This window comes from Nerophis ophidion, linkage group LG21, assembly GCF_033978795.1.
Source record: "Nerophis ophidion isolate RoL-2023_Sa linkage group LG21, RoL_Noph_v1.0, whole genome shotgun sequence".
NCBI classification, from domain to species: Eukaryota; Metazoa; Chordata; class Actinopteri; order Syngnathiformes; family Syngnathidae; genus Nerophis; species Nerophis ophidion.
Window position 1 is genome coordinate 19,158,650 of NC_084631.1, and position 27,219 is coordinate 19,185,868.

The following is a 27,219-nucleotide window of genomic DNA, read 5'->3' on the forward strand; positions in this document are numbered from 1 at the left end:
TGTGTTAGAGTTTCATAAAAAAGGATAAAAAAAGTCACTCATAGCGATGGTTAAATGACGCCTCATAGAGTGTATGACACACTCACTACCTGTATGAATACTGTGCTATGTTCCATAATGGTCATCCGCCCTCTGCTGAATTAAAAAATTCACAACTAGTGATGGGTAAATGAGGCGTCAGTGAGTGTATGGCACACTCACCACCTGTATACACACTGTGTTAGTGTTCCGTAATGGTTATCCGCCCTCTGCTGGATTAAAGAAGTCACTACTAGTGATGGTTAAATGATACCTTTGTGAGTCACTACCTGTATCGACAGTGCACCGATACTGTTAGTGATTCATCATGATCACACGCCACCTGCTGGATTAAAAAAGTCACTACTGGTGATGGGTTAATGACGTCTCACTGAGTGTATGGCACACTCACTACCTGTATCAATAATGTGTTAGTGTTCCATAATAATAATCTGCCATCTGATGCATTAAAAATGTCACTACTAGTGATGGCTAAATGATGCTTCAGTGAATGTATGGCACACTCACTACCTGTATCAATACTGTGTTAGTGTTCCATAATGGTCGTCTGCCATCTGCTGGATTTAAAAAGTCCTGACTAGTAATGGGTAAATGACACCTTCGTGAGGGTGTGGCACACTCACTACCTGTATCGACACGGCACTGATACTGTGTTAGTGTTTAATAATGATCATCTGCTATCTGCTGGATTAAAGACCAGTAAATTTCCGGAAGATAGTTATGTCAGTTACAAAGCTCCACCAGAAGGGGTCGACACTGGAGTCAATGCGTGCAGGTCGTCGGGCACTGACTGGAGACTTGGATCAGCACATTAAATTTAGAGAAAATCAAACTACCTGGAATGTTCTAATTTTCCACCAGCAAAGGATGATGCAACAACAAACAATGTACACGATTTGACCGTGTGAAAGGTAGTTATACATGTTCACCACTAGAGGGCGACATGACAGCCCCTTACAGAGTGGTGACTTTAACCACCATGCAGATTGGAGAGGACCAGAGCATCCAGAATGTTATGTTACAACTTTTTCACCAGCAGGGGGCGTGCTGACAGCCTGCTGGGTAATGGCGAGGAGCTGGTTTGGTCAAAAGCCCTAGAACAGGGGTCACCAAACTCTTTGAAACCAAGAGCTACTTCTTGGGTACCGATTAATGCGAAGAGCTACCAGTTTGATACACACAAATAAATTGCCAGAAATAGCCAATTTGCTCAATTTACCTTCAACTCTATGTTATTATTAATATTTAATGATATTTATCTTTGTGGAAACACTGATCTTCTTAATGAATTCTCACAATAAATATATATTTTTGATGACATGTTTTGAATTTATTCAAGCAAGTGAAGACCAAGTCTTTAAAATATTTTCTTGGATTTTCAAATTCTCTTTGAGTTTTGTCTCTCTTAGAATAAAAAAATGTAGAACAAAGCGAGACCAGCTTGCTAGTAAATAAATAAAATTTAAAAAATAGAGGCAGCTCACTGTTAAGTGATGCTGTGACGGACTCACGCCGTCATCTTGCGGGTTCCATGGACCACCAAGGAAGGACATGACTTCGAGCAGGTTTGACTTGCTTTATTTTCCCACACAAGCTTTTCTGAGGTTGGGTCGCTCTTCCGCTGCGTCTCCCGTCTCCCTCTGCAGCTTGCTCCGCCGTCTGCTTTTCAGCAGCACGTATTTCAGTCCGGCTCTTTTGGTGTCCGTCTCCGTCGTATTATGTGTTTTTCTCGCTCCGCACCATCACCAGCCCCGTTCTCTCCTCCTTCTCCCCTTTTATACAGCGAGAGGAGATGGGTTAATCTTGTACAGGTGCGCGATCCACACACCTGTTCTTGTTTGTGGCGTCGCTCCCGGCACGCCCCACCTCTCCGCTCGCTCGCCATCCCCGCCTCCTCGCCGCCATCTTGGGCCGGGCTTCAGCGTGCCCTGCCTCTCTGTCGGACCGTCGGCTCCGCCTCTCCACAGCTGCTATTTGAGCAATTTTTAGCACAGGCCAGCCAGCGGGCGACTCATCAAAAAAAAAAATATATATATTAAAAATGTTATATATTTTCCTCAAAAAAAAAAAAAAAAAAAAATACATTTTAATTTCCCTGAAGGAACTCTCCTGAATGAATCAATAAAGTACTGTCTATCTATCAATCTATCTGGTCCTTACAGCCAACAGTACTGGTCCCTGCGGGCACCGCGTTGGTGACCCTTGCCCTAGAAGAAGCTCATCAAAATAAAACCCCATGTTTTCTCCCAAAATGTTCACTTCATTAGGGTTTTTTTTGCTGCCGATTCCGATCACCCTTGATTGATATCGGCCGATACCAATCCCGAGATCACATGTATTAACTGTTCAATTGTCCATGTATTTATGGTGAGTGCTACTCACAGTGTGACAATTTCAACAAAACACTTAAAGTAGTTTCCTTTTCTCTCATCACATACAATTGATTGATCAAAACAAAGTCACAATAACTCAACAAAAACTACCGTCTACTGCTTATTTAAATCCCTTCGTTGGTACACATGAACAAAAACAAACACAAAAGCTTTGAAGATAGTAAAAATATCCACCTAATCTCTTTAATGACGATCATATATTGATACTACCCTTGGTACCGTCCTCCAGTGATAATGTTAGGTGATACTAACAAATAAGACACTAAGAAATGCAGTTGATATGCCATATTGGAGAGGATTATTATCCATGTTTTATTCTTTGATAAATTAATTTATCATCACAATGACTTTAGCAGTAGAATGTTGAATATCTTAAAATGTGCTTGATGCTTGAGGCCAGGGGCGGTTCTAGGCATGCTTATATGAGGGGGCAGTCAGAAATGTGAAGGGGGCATCATGTGTACACATCATGCCCCAGCACTTTTTTTTCTGTGCTTATAGTAACGATGCTTTCTTCATTGAAATGGGTCTTTAGCTATGTGTCCAACCCCAACCTGGAGTAGTGGATTGCACTTTGTCAGGCCTCTGCCTTCAGACCTGTCCAACTTGGGTGTCCCACCTGAAGACTAAGCTCCTGCTGGTATAGCTCTTACGGTCACTGAGGCACGCAAACCCCCTGACCACAATAAGGTGGCAATCCCTCAGGGGGGGAAAACATTAACAGCGCTGCCATATTTCCGACAGGGGAAACAGAAGCAGGCGTCTCGCACCACAGAATACTCTAGCCATGGTCGTGTGCGGTACCAGGCAGGATTGAATGATCTTAATGTTGTACCAAATGCACGCTTTGGGTAGCCACCCAGTATTGGCTGAGATGGTGAGTTGCCATTTAAGTCACTGGGTAGCTGAGCAGGCTGCTTTGGGGGAGCGCTTGTTGGGGGGACGGAGGGAGCTGGTGCAGGAGAAACAGTGCTTTCTGGTGCTAAAGGTGCAGTATTGCTAGCTGCTGTCCCTTATGTACTAGCAGTAGCATCATTGCTACTACTACATGCAGGAGGGTTGGCAAGTATGAGTATTAGCGGTGAATGCGGTGTTACAGTGGCACCGACGCTGTATAACACCGGCGGGCCAGATCTAATGCTAAATTAATATTGCCTCAAGGGCCAAATGAAATTACACGGCGGGCCAGATTTGGCCCGCGGGCTAGAGTTTGACACCCATGACGTAGGGGTCTGTCAGACACAGGTCACTTGTCTTCAGTTTGTCACATGCAGTGGACGTGGGCACTCATCTGGGCACAAAATTCATTCACTCCAATGTATGTGTGTTGCCCACTTGCTTGTAAATTGATGAAAACGGCTGTGTTTTTGTTTTTAGGTGTCTTGGTCATATCAAATGAAACTTATAATTTGTTTATTACAAAATGTAGATTGAAACATTAAAGGTTGACTATGTAGAATTACAAGAAAAACAACAGACAAAGAATTCCAGCAGTCGATTGCCAGACCGTTGCTAAGTAAAACGGGCCGTTGCTAGGGACTCCGCTCTGGACAGAGGACAGCAGAGGAGGACTGCTAAGCAGGATATATACCTTAAGTTTCATTTTTACCGCCATTAACAGCATCATATATGACTTGTAGCTTGTTACAGGGACAGTGGAGGCTCTCTGCCTTCCAAACCACTGCTGCTCAGAGCCTCCGCTGTCACTGCTCTCGTCAAGTTGTAAAAAAAAACAAAAAAAGGAACTCCGTAGCACCGAAAGTCCGCGACGATAAACGTGTTTATGACAGATAAGACTACACAAATACACCCATCCTAACAAGTATATGATAAATGTAGAAAACTTTTCCTTTTCTTTCACTTTCATACTGCAACAGTGATTGGATGTTTACCGAGAGCTGAGGTGTGTGCGGGTGTGTGTCTGCTGCGCAGCCTGTGGAATGTTGAATACACGCACAGCGGATCGAGGGATGAGAGGGAAGCCGACTATATCGTGTGTGTCCCTTTTTCGGCGGATGTTTCCGCTAGTACAGATAATTTTGTCAACTTGTAATGTAGTAATTTTGTGAGTTTATTAAAAATTGCTTTCTCAAATTTTGATTTGAGGGGGCAAGACATTTATTTAAGGGGGCTCTGCCCCCCTCTTGCCCCTGCGTAAAGCCGGCCATGCTTGAGGCTATGATTATAAGCAATGTGAGGATGTGAGGAGCTCTACAACCCGTGACGTCACACGCACATTGTCTACTACTTCCGGTAAAGGCAAGGCTTTTTTATTAGCGACCAAAAGTTGCGAACTTTATCGTCGATGTTCTCTACTAAATCATTTCATCAAAAATATGGCAATATCGCGAAATTATCAAGTATGACACATAGAATGGACCTGCTTTCCCCGTTTGAATAAGAAAATCTCATTTCAGTAGGCCTTTAAGTAGTAGGTTACACTTCTCAACACTGGGGGGCGCACTAGACTAAATAATCCACTTACTCCTTACAGAGCGAGAGCGAGGAGGACAACACACTCCAAAATGTCTTCTCCTATCAAGGTAATAATTACGGTCGAGTTGTTTTAAATCATGAATTAAAAAGTTACATACCAGCGCATCACATTGTTTTAGGTGTGTAAAAATGAGTAGGAAGAAGCACATCTAATTTAATCCTACTCCTTGTTCCGTTTTCCAGCAATGACTAATTATGCTCACTTCCTGTGTTTAACCGCTTCTAAAGAAAGGATTTCGTATTCAACACAGGGATGACAAGGAATGAGATGATAAGTAACATAAAAGGTGGTTCACAAACTCGAGTAAACAAATAGATGAATGAGCTTAAAGGCCTCCTGAAATGAGATTTTCTTATTTAAACGGGGATAGCAGGTCCATTCTATGTGTCATACTTGATCATTTCGCGATATTGCCATATTTTTGCTGAAAGGATTTAGTAGAAAACATCCACGATAAAGTTCGCAACTTTTGGTTGCCAATAAAAAAAGTCTTGCCTGTACCGGAAGTAGCAGACGATGTGCGCGTGACGTCACCGGTGTGAGGGCTCCTCACATCCTCACATTGTTTATAATGTGAGCCACCAGCAGTAAGAGCAATTCGGACCGAGAAAGCGACAATTTCCCCATTAATTTGAACGAGGATGAAAGATTTGTGGATGAGGATATTGATAGTGAAGGACTAGAAAAAAATAACAATAATAAAATTTGAAAAAAAAGCGACGGCTCCGGGCGGCGGCAGTGTGAGCGTTTCAGATGTAATTAGACACATTTACTAGGATAATTCTGGAAGATCCCTTATCTGCTTATTGTTTTAATTGTGTTTTAGTGAGATTGTAAAGACATACCTTGAGGTCGGATGGCTGCGGTGAACACGCCAGTGTCTCAGAGAGAAGCCAAGGAGCCAAGCTCACAGCTGCCTTTTTTGACAGCTACTGCAGGAGGAGGAATAATCCACTGATGTCTCCGGTAAGATATATCCCATAGCAAAGCAAAATTGAAGATGAGATCTCATTTATGTCTTATATACATCTCCTAGACATAAAAGAGCAATAATCGATACCAAAGTAGTTTTCTCATTCTTCTCAAATGTATCTCCTGAGAAATAAGGCTCACAGTGAGCACTGTGAGAGATATCAAAGTTTTCTATTATCTCTTTTCCCGATTTCAACTAAGACCAAAATGAGAGATGAATGAGCTGGTCTCCAATATGTCTCAAATATGTCTCTGTGAGAGATATACATGGTTTTGTTTCTCACTACCCACTGTTTGAGTTCTCAGATGTCTCTTTTCTATTTCGTCAAAAAGAAAATTGATGAGTATGGTTTCAATACGTCTCAGTGAGAGATATACTTGTTTTGTCTCTTACTGCTCATTGTTTGAGTTGTCGGATATGCCTCTTTTCTATCTTAGGAAAAATGAATTCATTTTAATTGGCACAATTTAATTATACGTCAATCATACTCCAGTTTATCTCATGCCAACATTTGGAGAAAATAATTAATGCAGGCAATATGGATATATGCTCTGTAAGCTATATGGTTTATTTACATAATGTTCTACTTAATTTATTGATTTCTTATACACACGCCATGTACAGTAACTCAGTGACTACAATTATGAGATTTAAAACTGAACCCAAACAATACTGATATGATCACAAAACACTGTTTAAGACCTTTTAACATTTGTGAACTTTCTAGAGCAGTGGTTCCCTAACTCTTTTCACAAAGTACCACTTCAGAAAACATTTGGGTCTCCAACCACCATGATAAGGACTAATATTAAAATACAGTAACGTAGTAGACCTAAGTATTCATTAAAAAAGACCGTTGTTTTATTTAACAAGTACATTTTATTAACTGAAATATTACAGACAATGCAAAAACTTAATCAACAATGATACTCTATATACAGTACATATTTACAGACTTTTACAGCATCCACGGCAACCTCACATCGGTGTGTATTTTCAGAGCATTTACAACAATGATCAAATATTTGATTTGTGGCTTCTTAGGCCAGCTCAGTTCTTAATTAGTTAAAACGTTTCAAGTGTGTTTGGGAAATGAACTGCAAACACAATGCCAGGCATTGATGTGAAATCAAGGAGAACAACTTTACCCAATATGTCATCCAAGGATACTACTGTAATGGCAGAGGTTTCCAATGACTGCATGTACCATTTGTTAATCTATCTTGCAGCAAAGAAAAACCAGCATGTTTAAATTCACGAACAAGGGCCCATTTGGCACATGATTGTGCTATGGTAAAGAAGAAATCAATCTGTCCATACTTTCTTTGTCCGTCATTTGAAAAAAAAACTGTAAAATTGTTTCGTCTATTACCTTTACCATAGTGTTTTGATGTGAGATAATTTCTCTTAACTTGTGCCCTGTGAAAGATGCTTACTGTTCCAGAATTGATGTAGTGACCAGCATGTATTTGTAATGCAGAGAGGTGAACTGTGTCCAATAGGAAATTCACTAGATACTCCATATAGTTTAATCCTAGACAAATCTTCGTTTTCCTGACAGAAACTATCATCTTTAGTCATATGTCTGTAAAATTCACCTATGACATTCCCTGGTTTAATAGTTTGTGAAATAACAGGAATAGACTGCACAAGTTTGACTGCATTTACCATCTGCATAGGTATATTTTGAGTACCATGTATGAGCCTTAACAAATATCCATTTTTGTCTTCAAAGTGGAAACATGAATGAGTCCATAATGGACCAAGGGCCCTGACACTGTCTGCCGGGTGCACAAGAAGGTGTACATTTGCCGTTTCGTACCGCTCACCATAAAGTGTAGCCATTTGAGAACAAAAATTCCACAATAGTTTTTCTGCATGATGGATCTGTTCAACCGATATAGATTCCATTAACAAAATGAAAATGGCTTCACTTAGTAGAAGGAAGTGGTTGTAGTACATTGTTGCAAGAATTCCACGGAAAATAACAGGTCCATAGAACAGCAAAAGATCCCGGTATTCTGACGCTTTAAAAAACATTCTGTGAGATGCCACTGGTCGAGGATATCTAATTGAGGATGGAGCACAGACTTCCTGAAATCGCGTGTCAATTTCTTTGGTATTTTTTGCCATGCTGAAGGGCTGACGAGAAAACTCTGTAGAAAACCACAACACCATCAAAAGGCGCATTACTCAGAGGAGGACTGAGTGCATGTAATCTACGGCAGTTCCTTTGATAAGGTTATACATTTTAAGTTTGCTCAGGCAACAGGGACTCTTTACCCCTTTCACAATGGTTTTGGTTTCATTTACGATTTTCATATCAAGTACAAACTTTTCATTGGTGCGCAGTGGCCCCTTTGGATCTCCATGTTGGACTGGAAATACATGGGCATGGCCTCTTTCCCCAGTTTTCACAGTTTTTCCTGGCTGTTCACATTTGTGACATCCAAATTTCCCATTGTATTGCACTGAATAAAGGACTAATGCTTTAGCAGGCAAGTCGCATGTTCCAGGAATGGTGAGCACTTTACACACAAAAGGTTCAGATGTCAACTCCGCAGGTTGCACAATAATTCCATCGTCTGCAAGCTTACTCAGTGTGTCACTTAGTGGTCTCAAAAATGTAACCATTGATGGTTTTGAATCCCCATACCAAAGTTCAGCAAATATCATATTCTCTCTTTTTGTGCGTTCCATGAAGCTCAATTCATTGATGATAGAATAAAAAGGCCACACTGAAAACTTGGATGATTTGAAAATAGGTACCCCATCAGTGTTCCAAGTAAGTGAGATGTTTTTAGGGTCACTAAGAGAACCACCCCTATCGACAAGCTGTTTGTAAACTTCTGCATCATATATATCTTTAATGTTGTTAGCATCTGCCTTCTTTCTGTTTAATCTGAAGTTAAGCTTCTCCTGAAAATCTGGCTTGGGGAACAATGATCTTATTTGAGCGTTAATTGGAACTTCTATAAAGGATGAGGATCTTTCTTCTGACACACTGGTCCCACAAGACAGGCATTTTATTTGTTTACTTTCTATTGGCCCAAAACAATTACTGCAGTATTTATGTAATAAAATAGGCGATGATGCAGACCGGGTTAAAAAAAAGTTTTTGAACTTCTGCACGCTGTTTAAGACTATCGGGACAAAGCAACTTGAACATTTTCAGCAAATCGCTTAGGGCCCTATCAGTAATTTTATGACAGTTTACAAAACCCATGATGATCAGAAGGCACTCTGCCACGGTTACTGATGCATTGTCATATATTGGTTTGTCTGTTGTGTCCTTGAAATTTGACTCTTCTGCACACTCCTCACTCAAACTATCTTCAAATCCTTCATTAAACGTATGTCCGTCATTGTACATCCAATCCCCCATATCAGGGAGAGCTTCCTCAAATGATTGAGATGGATCATTCTCAGCATCGACATGTAGTTCAGTCTATGAGGGCTGACCTGGAAAATGGTTTTCCATTGTCTTTGATAGAATCAAAAGTAGAAATATTTTCATGTGCTGAAATTAAAATAGAATACAAATCATTAAAGTTTTTTTTATAACATTTTGTCACAAAGCAAAACGTATAACATCTCAGCATATCGCTCACATTCTTGCTCTCAAAAGGTTGTCATATTTTAGCAGGATATGCTAGGTCCTGCAGTCCTGGGTTCAAATCCAGGCTCGGGATCTTTCTGTGTGGAGTTTGCATGTTCTCCCCGTGAATGCGTGGGTTCCCTCCGGGTACTCCGGCTTCCTCCCACCTCCAAAGACATGCACCTGGGGATAGGTTGATTGGCAACACTAAATTGGCCTTAGTGTGTGAATGTGAATGTGAATGTTGTCTGTCTATCTGTGTTGGCCCTGCGATGAGGTGGCGACTTGTCCAGGGTGTACACCGCCTTCCGCCCGATTGTAGCTGAGATAGGCGGCAGCGACCCCAAAATGGAATAAGCGGTAGAAAATGGATGGATGCTTTGTGACAAAATTCACAACAAATCATTAGTCAGACACAGAAGACGGTGGGTCTACCTTGCGGGTAGGGAGAGGCTTGATGTTCCAAAGTGGTACATCCTGCATGGACACCTGGAGGTTGGATGTGTCCGATTTGAAGAGCAGTTTTTTGGGCTCCTTCAGGAGGCACTGCGCCCTGCAGTGTTACCCTGCTGCTACCCCCTGACACAAAGAAGAGAACCAAAAAACTCAAAAGATAAAAATCATTTAAAAAAAAAAAAAAGAAGAAAACATGCAAAACTAGAAGCAAGTTGACATAAGTTGAAAACATTATACAAATCCAGCTAATGGAATGCATTTACTTTTTTCCCACATCTTGATCGCATTGTAGTTCATGTATACATATCTTCTGTGTTTGTGGTAACACATAATCCACAGTATTAAATATAGCTCATCACAATACAACACACACTATAAAAAGAAAGTGTGGAACTTCAGTGATAAACAATGCCAATTATTAGTAAATACACAGCAGCAAACCAAACCTATAAGAAAGGATCTTGACGAGGGATTCAACATTATTGTAAATATCGCGTTATTTTGGTTTCAAAATTCTTACAATAATGCCGTGATGTGTGACGCTATCAAACGAGAACTCCTGTCAGTGTGTTTTTTTTTCTGACAAAATTAAGTGGGCTGATCTGAGAAGTAAACTTGGATCTCCCATGATTCAAACAGGGGACATTATCATTATGTAGGGGCAAAAAAGAGGAAGTGTGCAGGAGTGACGGGAACATTTGTGATTCGTACATCCAAGGAATTGTTGCTGTGAAATATTTCTGTGCCTATAACGGCCATGTTAGATTAAACTAAAATAAAGTCTGTATACTGCAAGGTAAAGCATGCCACGTTCATCCCGACCATTTCCAAGTCGAACCAGAGCCATTGCAGCTCACCAGAGGAAATGCGTCCGGTAGGAACGCGACCATGCAGAAAATAAGAAATTTGCCGACACTACATACCACAATGTCTACAATAAGTTAGGGAATAGGAGTAATATATTAGAATGAGTTTTATGTTAGAACTAGGGCTGGGCGATATATCGATATATCGCAGGTTTGTCTCTGTGCGATATAGAAAATTACTATATCGTAATATTCGAGTATACGTTCTCACGCTGTTGTTTTTAACTGCGGGCATTCAGTCTCTTCTCACTCTTTCCTGTCTCTCCTTCTAACAGACAAGCAGGCGCACATTCTTACATACGTCACATACTGTCACGTCATACGACACATACGTATACGCCCTCGCCCAGCAGAGCGGTAGCAGACTGGGCTACGTGAGCTGCTAACGTAGCCAGACGAGTGGGAATACGAGAGAAAGAAGGTGCGGATTTGGTAACAAATGAAGGAAGACTTAATTCCCAATAAAAACAGCAGGGGGTCCGTCGTCTGGCGGTAGTTCGGCTTCAAGTGGGAATATGTCGAACAGACAACTGTAATTTGTCAAGTGTAGGGCAAAAGTGTTGCTATAAAAAGTAGCATTACTGCTAATATGTAGCATCATATGAAAAGTCACTCGCTAGAGAATGAAGAGAATTTCATAACATCTGTTGTAACCTACCACATAGTGAAGGACGAATACTATTTGATTTCCTATTATGCAGCTCATTTTTATTTGACACTTAAAATGTCTCTGACAATCTTGCACTTTATGTTTCGGAAAAGACTTGATTGTTTGTGCCATTGCTTAATAACTTTAATAAATACAGTTTTGGTTGTGATTTTCCTCTCAGCATGAAAGTTTAAAAGTAGCATTAATGAATGCAGTATGAAAATGAATGTTTTAATGTAGACACATATAATCATCATACTGCTGTGATTATATGCATCCAGTGTTCATTCAAGGCCAAGGCAAAATATCGTAATATATATCGTATATCCCGATATGGCCTAAAAATATCAAGATATTAAAAAAAGCCATATCGCCCAGCCCTAGTTAGAACCGTTATTTGGCAAATATCGTTGATGTGAAACCAAGACGCCAGCAAGGAAAAATATCCATTTGTGAGAAATTTACATGATTAAAAGTCAAATTATTAGTTAACGCTTAAGAATCAGTATTCTACGAACTAATATAAAAATATCCACTGCAAAGGACAGTTTCTTAGGAAGTTAAAAGTTTAAATACACTAAACTAAACAGCAGTGATGTTACAATATCAAAATGTCATATCACACTTTTTGCATTATCATCGCAGTATTGTTGAATGTGCTCAAAAAGTAATCATACCCACAATCATACCAAGTTGTATAAAAAAAAAAAAAAAACCTTACCAGACCCACATTATAGTTTCTTGGCAGAATAAACAATGTTTTACATTTGTTACACCGGATGTTTACTGTTTATGTCAGTTTAAAAAACACTTATTTAAAAGTAGGTTTTTTTGTTTGTCTTTGTGTGTTACTTCAATCAATCAATCAATGATTATTTATATAGCCCTAAATCACTAGTGTCTCAAAGGGCTGCACAAACCACAACGACATCCTCGGTAGAGCCCACACAACTTAAAATACCAGTTTATATTAATAAATAGGACTACAACATATGAACATTATTGTTGGGGAGATGTCGCATGGCTGCAGTTGTGTGACCCCGTGGATGCAAGAGTCCAGGAGAGAATTGAGTGAAGGTAAAATAATTTAATACTCATAAGAAACAAATAAACAGAAAGCAGTCTTATATAGTAACATTTCCAAACATAGATTTATCCTCGAGCACTGAGGAGTGCTCGAGTGAAACATAAATAGGCACACGTTTGATTGACAGCAGGTGTGAACCGCTGCCAATCGAGTAAAAGAGAAAAACAACAGTGCTCCGTGAATTAAACAGGAAATAACAAAATAAGAGCACTGAACAGGAAGTAAATAAAAAACACGAAAAACTAACAGAACTGAAGTGACGGATTGTCACAATTATGTTTGTGTTCAATTACAGTAAGTATTTATATCCTAAACATTCCTGACACTTCATTTATCACACTGTGTCATTTTTGTAACAATATCTTACCGTGGCTTTAACAGTGTGACAATATCATACTATGAAATTTTGATATTGTTACATCCCTAACCATGATGTGATGTATACCTACCAGCCTTAACTTGAAGATGCTGAGATAACTCATATTTCAAGTTTCATTCTTCATACATGCTATGTAATCAGGGTAAAATAAAGCAATATTTCCCTGCTTGTTCCTGACAAACTGTGGACAGCTTTTATCCATCCATCTGGTCTGTAAATCTCAATCAGAACTAATTCACACAAACAAAGAACACGCATATACAAAATACTTACTTAGACATTGCTCATCAGTCTCCACATTCACATTGGTGGCTGCAGGACCGGATGACTGCAGGAAGAAAAATAAAGTATCACATATTATATCTGCTGCCAGTTTAATGCACCACCACTATAACAGTCTACTCACCAATTGTACAGTCATTCTTGATCGTTTATTTGAGTCGACTTCGTTACCAGTTCTTCTCCATCGTTTTCCAGGTTTTCGTTTTGTCATTTTGACACTCCAATACTATGTAAACACAGACTGTAAGTGTTGTTGACAACTTACACTTAATATTTTTTGTTTTAAGGATTAACAATTTTTGTTGTAAATTATTATGGTTCTGAAGTCATGTTATATTTTTTGTAAATAAGACACATTTGGTGTACTATAAAAAGGGCAATTTATTTTCTTTGTCACACCGCTATTCTCGCGAGATTTGGCGTGGTGTTTGGAGTTGCAGACATGCAAAGGACTTTGGGCCATCAGCAGCAGTGAGGAACATTTGGCTAGCTGAACAAGTTGCACAACACTGGAGTGTTTGCTGCCCAAGAACCTCCGAAGTGGCAGGCGGCCACGAGTTTTCACGGCTTAAAACTCAAGTAAAGAGCCCGTCTTTAAGAAACCGAGCCAGTGTTGTCATTTCGGAGCCACAGTGAAAACTCACCCAGCCCAGCGCCGGAGTGAAGGACGTCAAGACGAAGACGCCAGCAGGTGCAGTGGGTGACGGTACCGTGGTGCGACACCAAAGGGCGCCAGTACCAAAGCTCATCACACTCAAGCAACTAAGCAATGTATTAAGAATGAGTAAAGTGGAAATTAAGAAAGGACTTTGCTAAAGGAAAAACGAGTGGTTTAAGTCAAGTTTAAAGGTCCACTATAAGTTTCTACAGCATATTTGTCAAAAGTTACTTAATTTTTACTGTACCTCAAAGTGATGCATTGTTGTTGAAATAAGAGTTTTGTGCATTTTGCTTAAGGTCAAAACAGCATTTTAAGTTTCTAAAAAGATACTTACAAGGTAAAGCTCAACTAAGCGAATTTGAAGAAGTATTTTTGGAATTTAAACAGTGTGTTAACCAAACGCTAAAGATGACTGACAAATATAAAGAAGAGTTACCACTTAACGAAGTTGCAGAACATGATGAAGTGCAAGCTGCAGAACAAAAAGCTGTTCGTAGAGGTGAAAGACTAAGAACATTAACCGAAAAGGGTAAAGAACTTCAAGAGGAGAAACTAAAGAGCCTCAAACACAAATATTCACTTGTTTTTGAAAAATGGAGATATGAAGCAAGATTGAGCAGAGTAATGCTGAGAAAGGAAGCTTCAGAAAGTGAATTAAAGGAATTAATCAATAACGTAAACATCACTTGTAAAGATGTGCAAGTTGTTTATGACCGGATACGTCAAATACAATCTCCTGAAGCAGAAATTAGGCGTCAAGTTGATGCATGCACGTCACTCTCCAGATTTATAGTCAACCGAGCTGAAAAATGGCTTGGAGGAGACATTGAGGATGACGAAGAATCGTGGCCAGATGTCGGATCATGCTTAGGATCTGAAAGTTCTAAATCAAGGTCAATATCACAAAGTTCCAAAAGTAGTTCAGGATAATCCCGCTCACAAATAATAAAAAGAATGGAAGCTGAAGCTGAAGCAGCTGCATCTCAAGAAATACTGGCAGTAATGGACGAGCAGGAAAAGGAAAAGGCTGAACTACAAAAATTGGAAGCCGTAGAAAGATCGACCGCTTAGAAGAAGTTAAGAAAATGAATGCTGCTAAAGCTCGCGTAAAGGTTTACAATGAAGTTGAAAGTACTGCTGAAAGTCGAAGTTTGTCACACAGTATTAAAGCAACAAGTGAAACCCAAGCAATCCCTATCACACCAAGCATTACCTTTCAAGCTATAAACACAACCCAAGTCTTTCATGCTTCAAGCCATGCGTTTGCTCCACACATTCAAACTCCTATCATACAAGTAAAGGCCACAAGTCAAACACTCAAAGCATCAAGTCCACCATTCATCCCTCAAGCCACACAAGTTCAAACGGTTGTAACGCAACCACAAGCAAATTCTGATCTAGTTGGCATACTAGCAGAAGCAATAAGTGCAAATCGACTTCCAACTCCAGAACCTGCATTGTTCACTGGAGACCCACTGAAGTTCAAAGACTGGCAGTTGTCATTCGAAACCTTAATTGAAAGAAAGAACATTCCCAAGAATGAAAAACTTTACTATCTCAGGAAGTATCTCGGTGGATCTGCAAAAAGAGCAGTAGAAGGATTCCTCCTAGTAGGCACAGATGAAGCGTACGACTCAGCTTGGAAATTGCTGGAAAAGCATTTTGGAGATCTGTTCACCATAGGAAAATGCTTCAGAGACAAGCTTCATGGTTGGCCGAAAATAAGCTACAAAGATGGAAGTGAGTTAAGGGAATTTGCTGACTTTTTTGGAAGTTGTGAAGCTGCGATACCACACATAAAGGCGTTAGAAGTTCTCAATGATTGTATGGAAATTCAGAGACTCTTGTTGAAACTTCCAGATTGGTTGACTACAAGATGGAACCGCAAAGCCATGAAAATAAGACAAACAAAAAATGGAGAGTATCCATCCTTCCGCACGTTTGTGGAGTTTGTGACTGGGGAAGCTGACTTAGCGTGCGATCCCATAGCCTCAATGCAAGCACTCAAAGGTTTGGACACAAGTAAACCCAAACATTCACGCAGTCAAGTCATTTAAGCAAAAAACGTTTACTACAAACTCAAGTCACGCAAATACTGTAACCTGTCTCTTCTGCAAAAGGAATGGCCACACTCTTGATAAATGTTTCAAGTTCATGGAAAAAATGGTTCAGGATCGTGTCAAGTTTGCACGGACAGAAAAGCTGTGTTTCGGATGTTTAAAGACTGGACATCATTCAAAGAAGTGCGATAAAAGGAGCACATGTGAGAAATGTCAAAGGAGACATCCTACATGTCTGCATGATGACAAGTTCATGGAATGTAAAAGGGCAACACCTGCAAAGAGTGACCATAACTTTCAAGACAAAGTAGACACTAAAGTCACAAAGGATGAAGACAAATCTACCGCAATCTCTAACAGGGTAATTCAAGACACCTCAAACACGTTGACATCCTCTATACTACCTGTCTGGGTCTCATCCACAAAACCACCCAGAGAAAGAAGTTTTTGTGTATGCGCTTCTCGACTCACAGAGCGATACATCTTTCATCTTGGATGAAGTAGCTCAAGATCTCAACACAAATAAAAGCAAAGCCAGTCTGCAGCTATCTACTATGTCCGCCAAGTCAACAGTTATACCATGTGAGAAGCTGGTAAACCTTCAAGTCAGAGGATATAAGTGGGGAAAGAAAATCATATTACCACCAGTCTTTACTAGAGAGTTTATCCCAGTTAACAGGTCACATATCCCGATGTCTGAAACCGCTTTGAAGTGGCCTCATCTGGAAAAGCTAGCAGATAAGTTACCACCAATGCTCGAATGTGAAGTTGGTCTGCTTATGGGCTATAACTGTCAACAAGCCCTTCTACCAAGAGAAGAATAGAATAGAATAGAGTTTTATTGTCATTATTGCAATGAACAGGTTCAAAGAACAACAAAATTGGAGCAGCTTCTCCTAAGGTGCATATACAATATGGTAGTATAAATAGTAAAAAAAAAAAAAGATAGAGATGACAGCGGGAGCTGTACAGGTCAGCCAGGGGGGGAGGGGGCATCCGATTAACTTCTGGGCGGTCTTTATGACTCTCTGGAGCGCCGTTCTCTCGGCGGCCGTGCAGCTGCTGAACCACACGCAGATGCAGTAGGTCAGGATGCTCTCAATGGAGCACCGGTAGAAGGACACCAGCAGTTCCTGTGAGAGGTGGTTGTTCCTGAGTATTCTCAGGAAGTGCATTCTCTGGTGTGCCTTCTTGATGGTAGCCGTGGTGTTGGTGCTCCAGGATAGGTCGTCGGCCAGGTGGACTCCCAGGGAGCGGAAGTCGGAGACCCTCTCCACACAGTCACCACTGATGATCAGGGGCAGGATGTCCGTTTTTTTCCTCCTGAAGTCTATGACCAGCTCCTTGGTCTTGGAGGTGTTCAGGGCCAGGTTGTTGACTTTGCACCAATCCGACAGCTTCTCCACCTCATCCCGATATGCAGCCTCGTCTCCCTCCGAGATGAGCCCCACTACGGTGGTGTCATCCGCAAATTTGATGATGGAGTTGCTGGAGTGGGCAGGTGTGCAGTCGTATGTGTAGATGGAGTAGAGAAGGGGGCTCAGCACGCAGCCTTGTGGAGAGCCGGTACTGAGGTGCAGGCTTGATGACATGTGGCGACCCAACTGCACCCTCTGGGGGCGGTTGGATAAGAAGTCCTTAATCCACATGCAGATGGAGTTCGAGAGACCCAGGTCTGACAGTTTGGACACCAGTCTATCAGGAATAAATGCCGAGCTATAATCCACAAAAAGCAGCCGCACGTAGCTCCCCCCCGTCTCCAGGTGACCCAGGGAAAAGTGTAGGGCTGTGGCGATGGCGTCCTCTGTGGACCTGTTGGCTCTGTAGGCAAACTGGTGTGGGTCGAGCTCGGGAGGGAGGACTGAGGTGATATGGGTCCGTACCAGCTTCTCGAAGCACTTCATAGCCATAGGTGTAAGTGCAACTGGACGGTAGTCATTCAGACATCTGACAGAGTTCTTCTTAGGCACCGGGATTATTGTGGAGGTCTTCAGGCATGATAGGATGACGGCCTGGGAGAGGGACTGGGTGAAGATCTTCGTAAATACTTCGGCCAGCTGGTCTGCACAGTCTCTTAGTACCTGTCCCGGGACTCCATCTGGGCCCGTAGCCTTCCTCGGGTTCACTGCCTTCAGCGTGCGTCTCACCTCATGCTCCTCCAGTATAAGGATGCAGCTGCTGTGGGTGTTGGGTGGGAGTGTTGTGACGGCTGCAGGTATTTTTCTCTCAAATCGGGCGAAGAAGCTGTTTAACTCCCCCGCTCGAGAGGCGTCGCCGTCAGCCAAAGGGTTACTGGGTCTGAAGTTGGTCATGTCTTTTATTCCTTTCCATACCTCCTTGGTGTTGTTGCTCTGCAGGTGGGCTTCCATTTTCCTCCTGTGTTCGGCTTTTGCCTCTCTGATGCCTCTCTTCAGATTGGCTCTGGCAGCACTGTAGAGTGCCAGGTCCTGCGCTTTGAAGGCACTGTCTCTCTCTTTGAGTAAGCCCTGGACTGTTTTTGTCATCCAGGGCTTCCTGTTGGGGTAGACCCGGATGCGCTTGTCCACTGTGACAGTGTCTATGCAGTGTTTGATGTACCCCAGGACTGCTTCTGTGTACTGCTCCAAGTCTGGGTTTTCAAAAACTGACCAGTCTGTTGTATCAAAGCAGTCCTGCAGCTGTTCCATGGCTCCCTCCGGCCATGTTTTGACCGTTTTGGTTGTGATTGGAGCACTTTTTCTTATTGGTGTGTAAGCTGGCAAAAGGAGCAGGGATATGTGGTCAGACTTGCCTAATTGGGGAAGTTGTTTGACTCTATATCCTTTTTTTATGTTGGAATAGACTTTGTCCAGTGTGTTAGCTCCCCTCGTAGCACACTTCACATGCTGGTGAAGTTTGGGGAGCACTTTTTTCAGGTCGACATGATTAAAGTCCCCCGCTATGATGTGGATGCCGTCGGGATATTTGTTCTGTTGTGCACTGATTGTATCGTGCAACAGAGCTAGCGCCGTGCTAGCGTTAGCATCGGGAGCCATATACACGTTTGTGATCAGGACAGCAGAGTGCTCCCTGGCTAGATGGAAGGGTCGGCATTTAACTGTAAAATATTCCAGATCTTGGGAACAGTGGCTGTTAACTACCTTTGAATCAGAAGTCCACTTGTTGTTTAGGTAGGTTAGCAGTCCACCCCCACGCCGCTTGCCGGAAGACTCTGCGTTTCTGTCCTGTCTGTGTGCTGTGTGACCGGTTAGCTCCATGCTAGCGTCAGGGATTGAGGACGTTAGCCAGGTTTCCGTAAACAATAGGGCACAGCTATCCATCACAGTGTTTTGTGCTACACGGAGCCTCACCTCGTCCATCTTGTCCTCTTCACCATGAGGAGCGAGCGACCTCGCATTAGCCAGGAATAGACTTGGTATCGCTGGTCTGTTTGGGTTCATTTTTAGTCTGGCTAACACGCCGCCCCTTCAGGCACGGCGTCTTCGCCTCCGCCTCCTCCTCGCCGGGCACAGTAGCCATGGAGCTCCAGGGCTACGTGCTAACTCCTCCGGGATGTTGTGTCGGCTTGTAAAATCCACCGAAATAGTCTGCTCAGACCGCAATCCAATCTCCAACAAATCGTTTCGGCTGTACATAGCCTTTGCCCAGCAAGTTGCTGACTGGGCTAGTAATAAACTATATAAAAACAATAAAAACAATGCACCTAAGGGGAGAGCTTTAACGTCGCGTCCATGCGCGCCGCCATCTTGAATATCTTCTTGAAGTTCTTGTAGGCAAAGAAAACCAACCCTACGCACAGCTAACCGATCTCGGCTGGAGCACAGTTGGTTGCTCGTATCAAGTACACAATCACAATGATGCCATCGGCACAAGTCACAGAATCATTGTGTGTGAAGTAACTCCTGCTTCACAACCAGCAGTTGAACTCAAGCAAGAAGTGCGTTTTGTATGCAGAACTCAAGTAAAAGAAGTCAATCCAATTGATGTGATAAAGGCTTTGGAATCTGACTTCTCGGAGCATGCAACAGACGACAATACAATTTCTCAAGAAGATATTTTGTTCATGACAAAGGTGACAAAAGGCATACGACAAAAAGAGGACGGTCACTACGAACTTCCACTACCATTCAAAACAGACAATCCAAATCTTCCAAACAACAAACAATACGCTGAGCACAGATTGTCCTCATTGGAACGTAGACTCAGAGGGGACGAGAAATACTACAAGTATTATGTCAAGTTTATGGATGACATCATAACCCGCAGAGACGCAGAAAGAGTCCCAGTACAAGAGCTGGCAAACACGACAGCGTGGTACATCCCTCACCACGGGGTTTACCACCCCCATAAGCCTGCAAAGATCCGTGTGGTTTTTGATTGTTCTGCCCGTTTCCAGGAAACATCTCTCAACGATCATCTTCTGACTGGACCAGACCTCACCAACACATTGGTCGGAGTGTTATGCCGCTTCAGAAAGGGTCCCATCGCCTTCATGTGTGACGTGGAGAGAATGTTCCATCAATTCCATGTTGTCAAGGAACATCAAGACTACCTGAGATTTCTCTGGTGGGACAAAGCTGTACAGGATGAAAGTGCACCTTTTCGGGGCAGCTTCCTCTCCCGGATGCTGTAACTTCGGACTCAAACATCTCGCATCTAAAGGTAAAGACAAGTTCAGCAAAGAGACTATCAAGTTTATCCAAAGAGGTTTTTATGTTGATGATGGACTTGCTAGTGTAACGTCAACAGCCGAAGCCATAAAGCTGGTCAAAGAGTCAAGAGCACTTTGCAAGACAGGCAAACTCCATTTGCATAAGTTTGTGTCAAACAATAAAGAAGTGCTCGAAGCAATTCCCCTAGAAGAACAAGGTCAAGCCAAAGAACAAGACCTGGCTCTTGAAGAACCTCACGTTGAACGCGCACTTGGAGTACAATGGTGTATCGAGGCAGATTAATTCCAATTCAGAGTCAAAGTCAAAGACAACCCGTTGACAAGGAGAGGGGTGCTCTCGACAGTTGCATCAGTCTATGATCCCCTTGGGTTTGTCGCCCCATTCATACTGATTGGAAAGCAAATACTCCAAACGTTGTGCAAAGACAAAGTAAATTGGGACGACGATCTCCCAGACCACATTCTACCACGGTGGGAAGCATGGTTGAGAGACCTGCCCAAACTGGCAGCTCTGAAGATCCCACGAAGCTACTCACAAGATATCAATGTTGTACAGTACGAGTTACATAACTTCTCAGACGCAAGCCTCGAAAGTTATGGCGCATGTTCATACCTCAGAGCAATAAGTAAAGAAGAAAAAATCAGCTGTTCACTAGTCATGGGTAAAGCAAGAGTTACACCAATTAAACAAACAACCATCCCAAGACTCGAACTATCACCAGCCGTGACTTCAGTCCGCAACGCAGATGTAATCAAGCGAGAACTGGAAATTGAAAATCTCAAAGAATATTATTGGTCAGATTCACAAGTCGTATTGGCATACATATCCAACGATGCAAAAAGATTTCACACATTTGTCGCCAATCGAATCCAACGAATAAGACAAAGCACAAGTCCTGAAAAATACAGCACATAAGCTCAGAAGACAACCCTGCTGATCACGCCTCAAGAGGTTTAAGCGCAACTCAGTTGAAAGAATCAAACTAGTTAAAAGGCCCAGATTTCCTTTGGAAACAAGATATTCCAGTCCGCGAGGAAATGGTGGGAGAGATCGAAGAAACGGATCCCGAACTCCGTAAAGGTCACACGCGCACTACACAGTCAAAGGAAGCAAACCCAGTGCTAGACCATTTACAGAAATTTTCTGATTGGTCTAGAGCAATAAAGGCCATCACCAGACTCAAGAGAGTCATCAAAGAATATAAAGGTATCCAACAAAGAACGAACAAAGTCAGAGATCTTGAAGAGGGAAAGGATGCAGAAATGTTCATCATCAAGCTAGTGCAAAGAGAAGCTTTCCCTGAGGAAATAAAGAAAATCAGATCTCAAAAGGAAAATTCTTTACACAAGCACAACAGACTAATACAGTTGCATGCTTTCCTGGACAAGTCAGATGTTCTCAGGGTGGGAGGAAGATTATCCCAATCAGCCTTACATCATGATGTGAAACACCCCGCAATTCTTCCCAAAGAATCTCACGTGTCAGCCCTACTCGTCAAACACTACCATGAACGTGTACATCATCAAGGGAGAGGCATGACTACAAATGAATTGCGTGCAAATGGAATATGGATCTTAGGATGTGGAAATGTTGTTTCATCGCACATCTACCGCTGCGTTAAGTGCAGGAAATACAGAAAAGCTGCAAATGTCCAACAGATGGCAGATTTGCCAGAAGTGAGAACAGAAACAGCGCCACCTTTTACCTACTGCGGCATCGACTGTTTCGGCCCATTCATAGTAAAGGATGGAAGGAAAGAAGTCAAAAGATATGGATTATTGTTCACATGCTTATGTTCTCGAGCTGTGCACATTGAAACAATCGACGACTTATCGACAGATGCTTTCATGAATGCCCTTCGAACTCTGATTGCCATAAGAGGTCCTGTCGGACAATTAAGGTGCGACCAAGGGACAAACTTTATGGGTGCTAGGAGAGAGTTTTCGGAGTTAATGAAAGGCATGGATCAAGAACAACAAAGAGTCATTGGTTGCGAATTTGTGATGAACGTTCCATCAGCAAGCCACATGGGAGGTATCTGGGAACGGCAAATTCGAACATTGCGAAGCATACTTACAGCAATGCTTGACAAGTACTCAAACCGACTCAATACAACTAGTCTAAGAACATTACGAGACAATGGCAATCATCAACAGTAGACCCTTAAGTGTTGAATATCTAAATGATCCCACGGGTCCAGAACCACTAACTCCCAATCACATGTTAACAATGAAATCTTCAGTTATTCTTCCCCCTCCTGGACAGTTTTGCAAGGATGATTTGTACTTGAACAAAAGATAGAAAAGGGTGCAATTTCTCGCCAATAAATTTTGGCAAAGATGGAGGCGAGAATATTTGTTGAATCTCGAACAGCGACAGAAATGGCAGCAAGTTTCAAGAAACGTGCAAGTAAATGATATTGTGATAATACAGGATGACAACGCTCCAAGATGTAAATGGAAACTAGCTCAAGTGATAGAGACTTTGGAAAGCCCAGACGGCAAAGTTCGAAAGGTGAAGTTGAAGACCAGTGAAACCACTTTTGACAAAGGGAAACCACTGACGAGACTGATATACCTAGAAAGACCTATTCACAAAGTCATGACCCTACTTGAGACTGACTTACACAGTAAAACAGGTTCTAACCAGGACACTTCTTAGAAAATCACATTGAGAGACAATGAGTGATTTTGGTGGGAGTGTAAGTGTTGTTGAAAACTTACACTTAATATTTTTTGTTTTAAAGATTAACATTTTTTGTTGTAAATTATTATGGTTCTGAAGTCATGTTATATTTTTTGTAAATAAGACACATTTGGTGTACTATAAAAAGGGCAATTTATTTTCTTTGTCACACCGCTATTCTCGCGAGATTTGGCGTGGTGTTTGGAGTTGCAGACATGCAAAGGACTTTGGGCCATCAGCAGCAGTGGGGAACATTTCGGCTAGCTGACAAGTATGCAACTGGAGCTGTCTTGATGCCAGAACTCGAAGTTTTCAGAGTTTTCATGCTTAAATACTCAAGCTAAAGAGCGTCTTTAAGAAACCGAGCTTTATTTACGTGTGTCATTTAAGGAGCACTAAGACAAAGCTCTGCTGGATTATTACACGTGGACACTTCTAGTACTATGTACAAACTCATATATCTATATTGATCAGTAATTTATATTGTTCCACTTCCAATATTTATATGATTGTTATTTCCCCATGGGATGTATAAATTGTAGCTTATCACTTGCGATGATGCCTCGTGGAGGTAGGTATCATTGGTTCTAGCACGGTGGTCGCGCCGTTGAATGCGGCTTTTATAGTTATATTTTCGTAACCCAGTTACGTTACAGTAGTTTAATAAATACTAACTCGTGTGTGTTAAAGTAATTTAAACACCAAAATAAAAACAATAAATGGTATTACTTACTTACTTTTAGTTGTTATTCCTTCAATGCCAAATTGAATCTTCCCATCGAAACGAAGTCAGATCCGCCCACTAAATGCGTATGCGTGTTTCCGAGGAAGTGCAAATATGATTGGACAGATTCATGGGGCGCCGTGCCAAATCTCGCGAGGGTGTTGTTGAGACAGATCCACATCTCAGAATTGAGATAAAGTTTGTCCCTATACGTCCATCTGAAAATAATAATCTTTGGCTATGTGTAGCTTTCAAAGGAAGGCAATTCAGAAAATTCAAGCTTTCTATCAGACAGCGGCGGATATCACGCGTTGTTTTCCATCAGTTAACGTCAGAATAAGAAGAAGCGGGAAAACAGTAGGTGGCGTAACATTTGAACTTTGTCTGTGCGCCTACCTTAAAGTAAAACGAGGAAGAAGAAGAAAGGGAAGAAGAAGCGGGAAAGATTTTGGAGATGCTTGCGACATTAGACTTGGAAAGGTAAGTATCCTACTATTTTTTAGTTGGTCAACCACCCAATGTTGTAAAGTGAAAATATTTAACTGTTGTGACAATGGAGTGGTCCTTAGGGAGGTTGTGGTAACGCTAATGGCGTCTGCCCAACAAGTAATGTTAGCATAAACTTCACAATTAGATTACACACTGCATATTAATTTGGGGGGTTTGACTTACAAATGTTTTATAATACTGTTGTATGTAAAGTAATAATCAACAAAAAAGGTCCGGCCTGAACTTTATTGGTAAGGCTGGCTAGTTGTAATAAATAAGAGCTGACACCCAAAAGTATTCAATGAGTAACCAATTTGCCCCGCCATTTTGAAAGCAGAAGTACATTTGCTTACTCGCTGGCAGTGGCCCAGTATGTTTTATATCATGCCATTGATTGTATAAACTGCATACATATTGGAAAATAAAGTAGGTATGTGTGTAAGTGTTAAACATTCATTCATTTAAATGTAACCAGTATTATCAGACAGGTCTTGTTAAGACTACTTATGTGATATAGGAATAATTTTCCTGTGATACTTGTTTAAAAAGTTATAATTGTTTTAACCTGGTCATTGGAGCTCAAGATTTTATTCATGACCTTTTTGTTAAAAATGCCATTACTTTTTAATATTTATCCTATTATAAAAAGATGCAATCAACCCTCCGCACCTCAAAGTAGATACAAATTAAAATAAGAATTAAACTGTCTGGGTTAAGATTTTTTTTTACTATAGCCAGAACAATAATAAGTAATAATTTTGTTTACTTGTTTTTGACAGAAGTTAAATATGGTCACCCAAAAAGTTAACATCCACATGGAGTGACCCCATATATATAAATATTTTCCATTTATATTATAGTTCCATCAATCCATCTATTTTCTACTGCTTTTCCCTTCCGTGTCTTGGGGGGTGCTGGAGCCTATCCCAGTTGTGCTCGGGCGGAAGGCGGCGTACACCATGGACAAGTCAACACAGATCGACAGACAACATTTACACACTCGCGTCAATTTAGTGATGCCAATCAACCTGTCCCCTGTTTGTGATCCAAAATGTATTTTTTCATTTACAGGATGGACAAAAAGAAAGAGGTTAAGAGTTCCCACAAAGAAAATGAAGGACCTGCATAATTCTCCTCCCCCAAATGAGCAATCTGGTAAGTCTCTATGTATGTGTGGCAAAGTGGACTATGGTTACACCAAATTGCAGTTACATGTAGCTAACAAACTGGAAAAATGACTTTATTAGTTTGTTTAGTATTTAAAAAACAGCTGAGAATGCCACCTTGGGAAAGTCGCCCCAAGGAAGTTAGGTAACAGTACCCTAATTATAATGTGGCCACACACCTCTAAGACAGCGATGGGCAAGCTCATCCTACTGCATATGCTTTAAAATGCAAATAGGGACGGGGAGACGGAATAATCATAACATTTTTGTCCAAATAAGGTGACAAATACCAGTCCAATTTTTTATACTCAAATAAAACATTTTAAACACTTTCTCTTTTGTACTCTCTCTTTCAGATTGTTTTGCATTCGTCAGATGGGAGGACGGTTATGCCGGCAAAATCTTTACAGGAGCAGACATTTTGTCAAGAGATGAAGCTCCTGTGCAGATCTTAGATCTTAAAACAGGAGATTCTGTTTTAGCAAGGTGGTCAGATGGTAAATTTTATAGGGCAACGGTTGAATATACTTTAGGAAAAGATCAGACTCAGTCACCAAAAGGCTGCCAAACTCCACAGGAGTCATTTTTAAATATGTTGGAAGCCAGTGAGCCATCACATTCAACATCAGGGTCTGACACCATAACAGTAGATCGGAACCCACTGTCTGAACATGAAAATATCACAGCACTGAATCTATCAAGTGACGGGGGACTTGCAACAGGCAGCAACACTGCCTATGGGTAAGCTTGACATTTATTACCTCATGCCTAAGGGGCTATAAATTCAAAACGTTTAATCTTTGGTGAATTTCCAAACCAAAAGAACAGCATTAATTTAAACATTATTTTATTTGCCATCAAATCATTGTTTCAGTAAATAGTATGTTAATAACAAATACAAATATTTGATGTATTAAATTGCCCAAAACCCAACATCTGTATCCACTCTGATTTCAGGATTAAAAGTTCTGAACTTGTGGATCCTGAAAACAATTATTTGCCATCATTTTATTACGTTTTAGTTATGGTCAAAACTGCATAGAGTGTAAATATCCACTCTACAATCTCACGTGTCAAAAATAGGGAGTAACAAAATGAACATTTCATGTCATGGTTACAATTGTTATCACAGTATTGATGAATGTGCTCAAGAAGTACTTGAACACACTGAAATCTTATAAACAAGTTTTATTGAGAAACATTTACACAATATATACTTTCTTAACAGAAAAAAATCTAAGTTTTTAAACATTCAGTTTCACGTCAAAATATAAATTCCGCATTTTTTTCAATTAAATATAAATAAGAATGTAAAAAAAATATAGATAAAAGTAGTGGAACGATTGGAGTTGAAAGGTGAGTGTCAGAAAACGGAGCGAACTTTGCTTTCTTATGAGCAATCGAGCATTAACTACACACCCGTGGGTTCTCAGAGCAACACACACCGGAAATGTGTCCCGTAAAAACCTGTCCGACCGGAGCTTTCAACAATAACAAAAATTCCATGGATGAATTAAGTAAACAATATAAAAAAAAAATAGGATCCAAACAAAATTTGTGGAA

General features: G+C 41.2%; 1 long non-coding RNA gene across 1 annotated transcript; it reads left to right on the plus strand.

Annotated features, from left to right (window-relative positions):
- Positions 1 to 4,893: 4,893 nt before the first annotated feature.
- LOC133539459 (uncharacterized) lies at positions 4,894 to 26,776 on the plus strand. The gene is made up of 4 exons (XR_009803388.1): positions 4,894 to 4,975; positions 5,756 to 5,895; positions 25,562 to 25,645; positions 26,013 to 26,776. It is a non-coding gene; the product is annotated as an uncharacterized LOC133539459 (long non-coding RNA).
- The last annotated feature ends 443 nt before the right edge of the window (positions 26,777 to 27,219 follow it).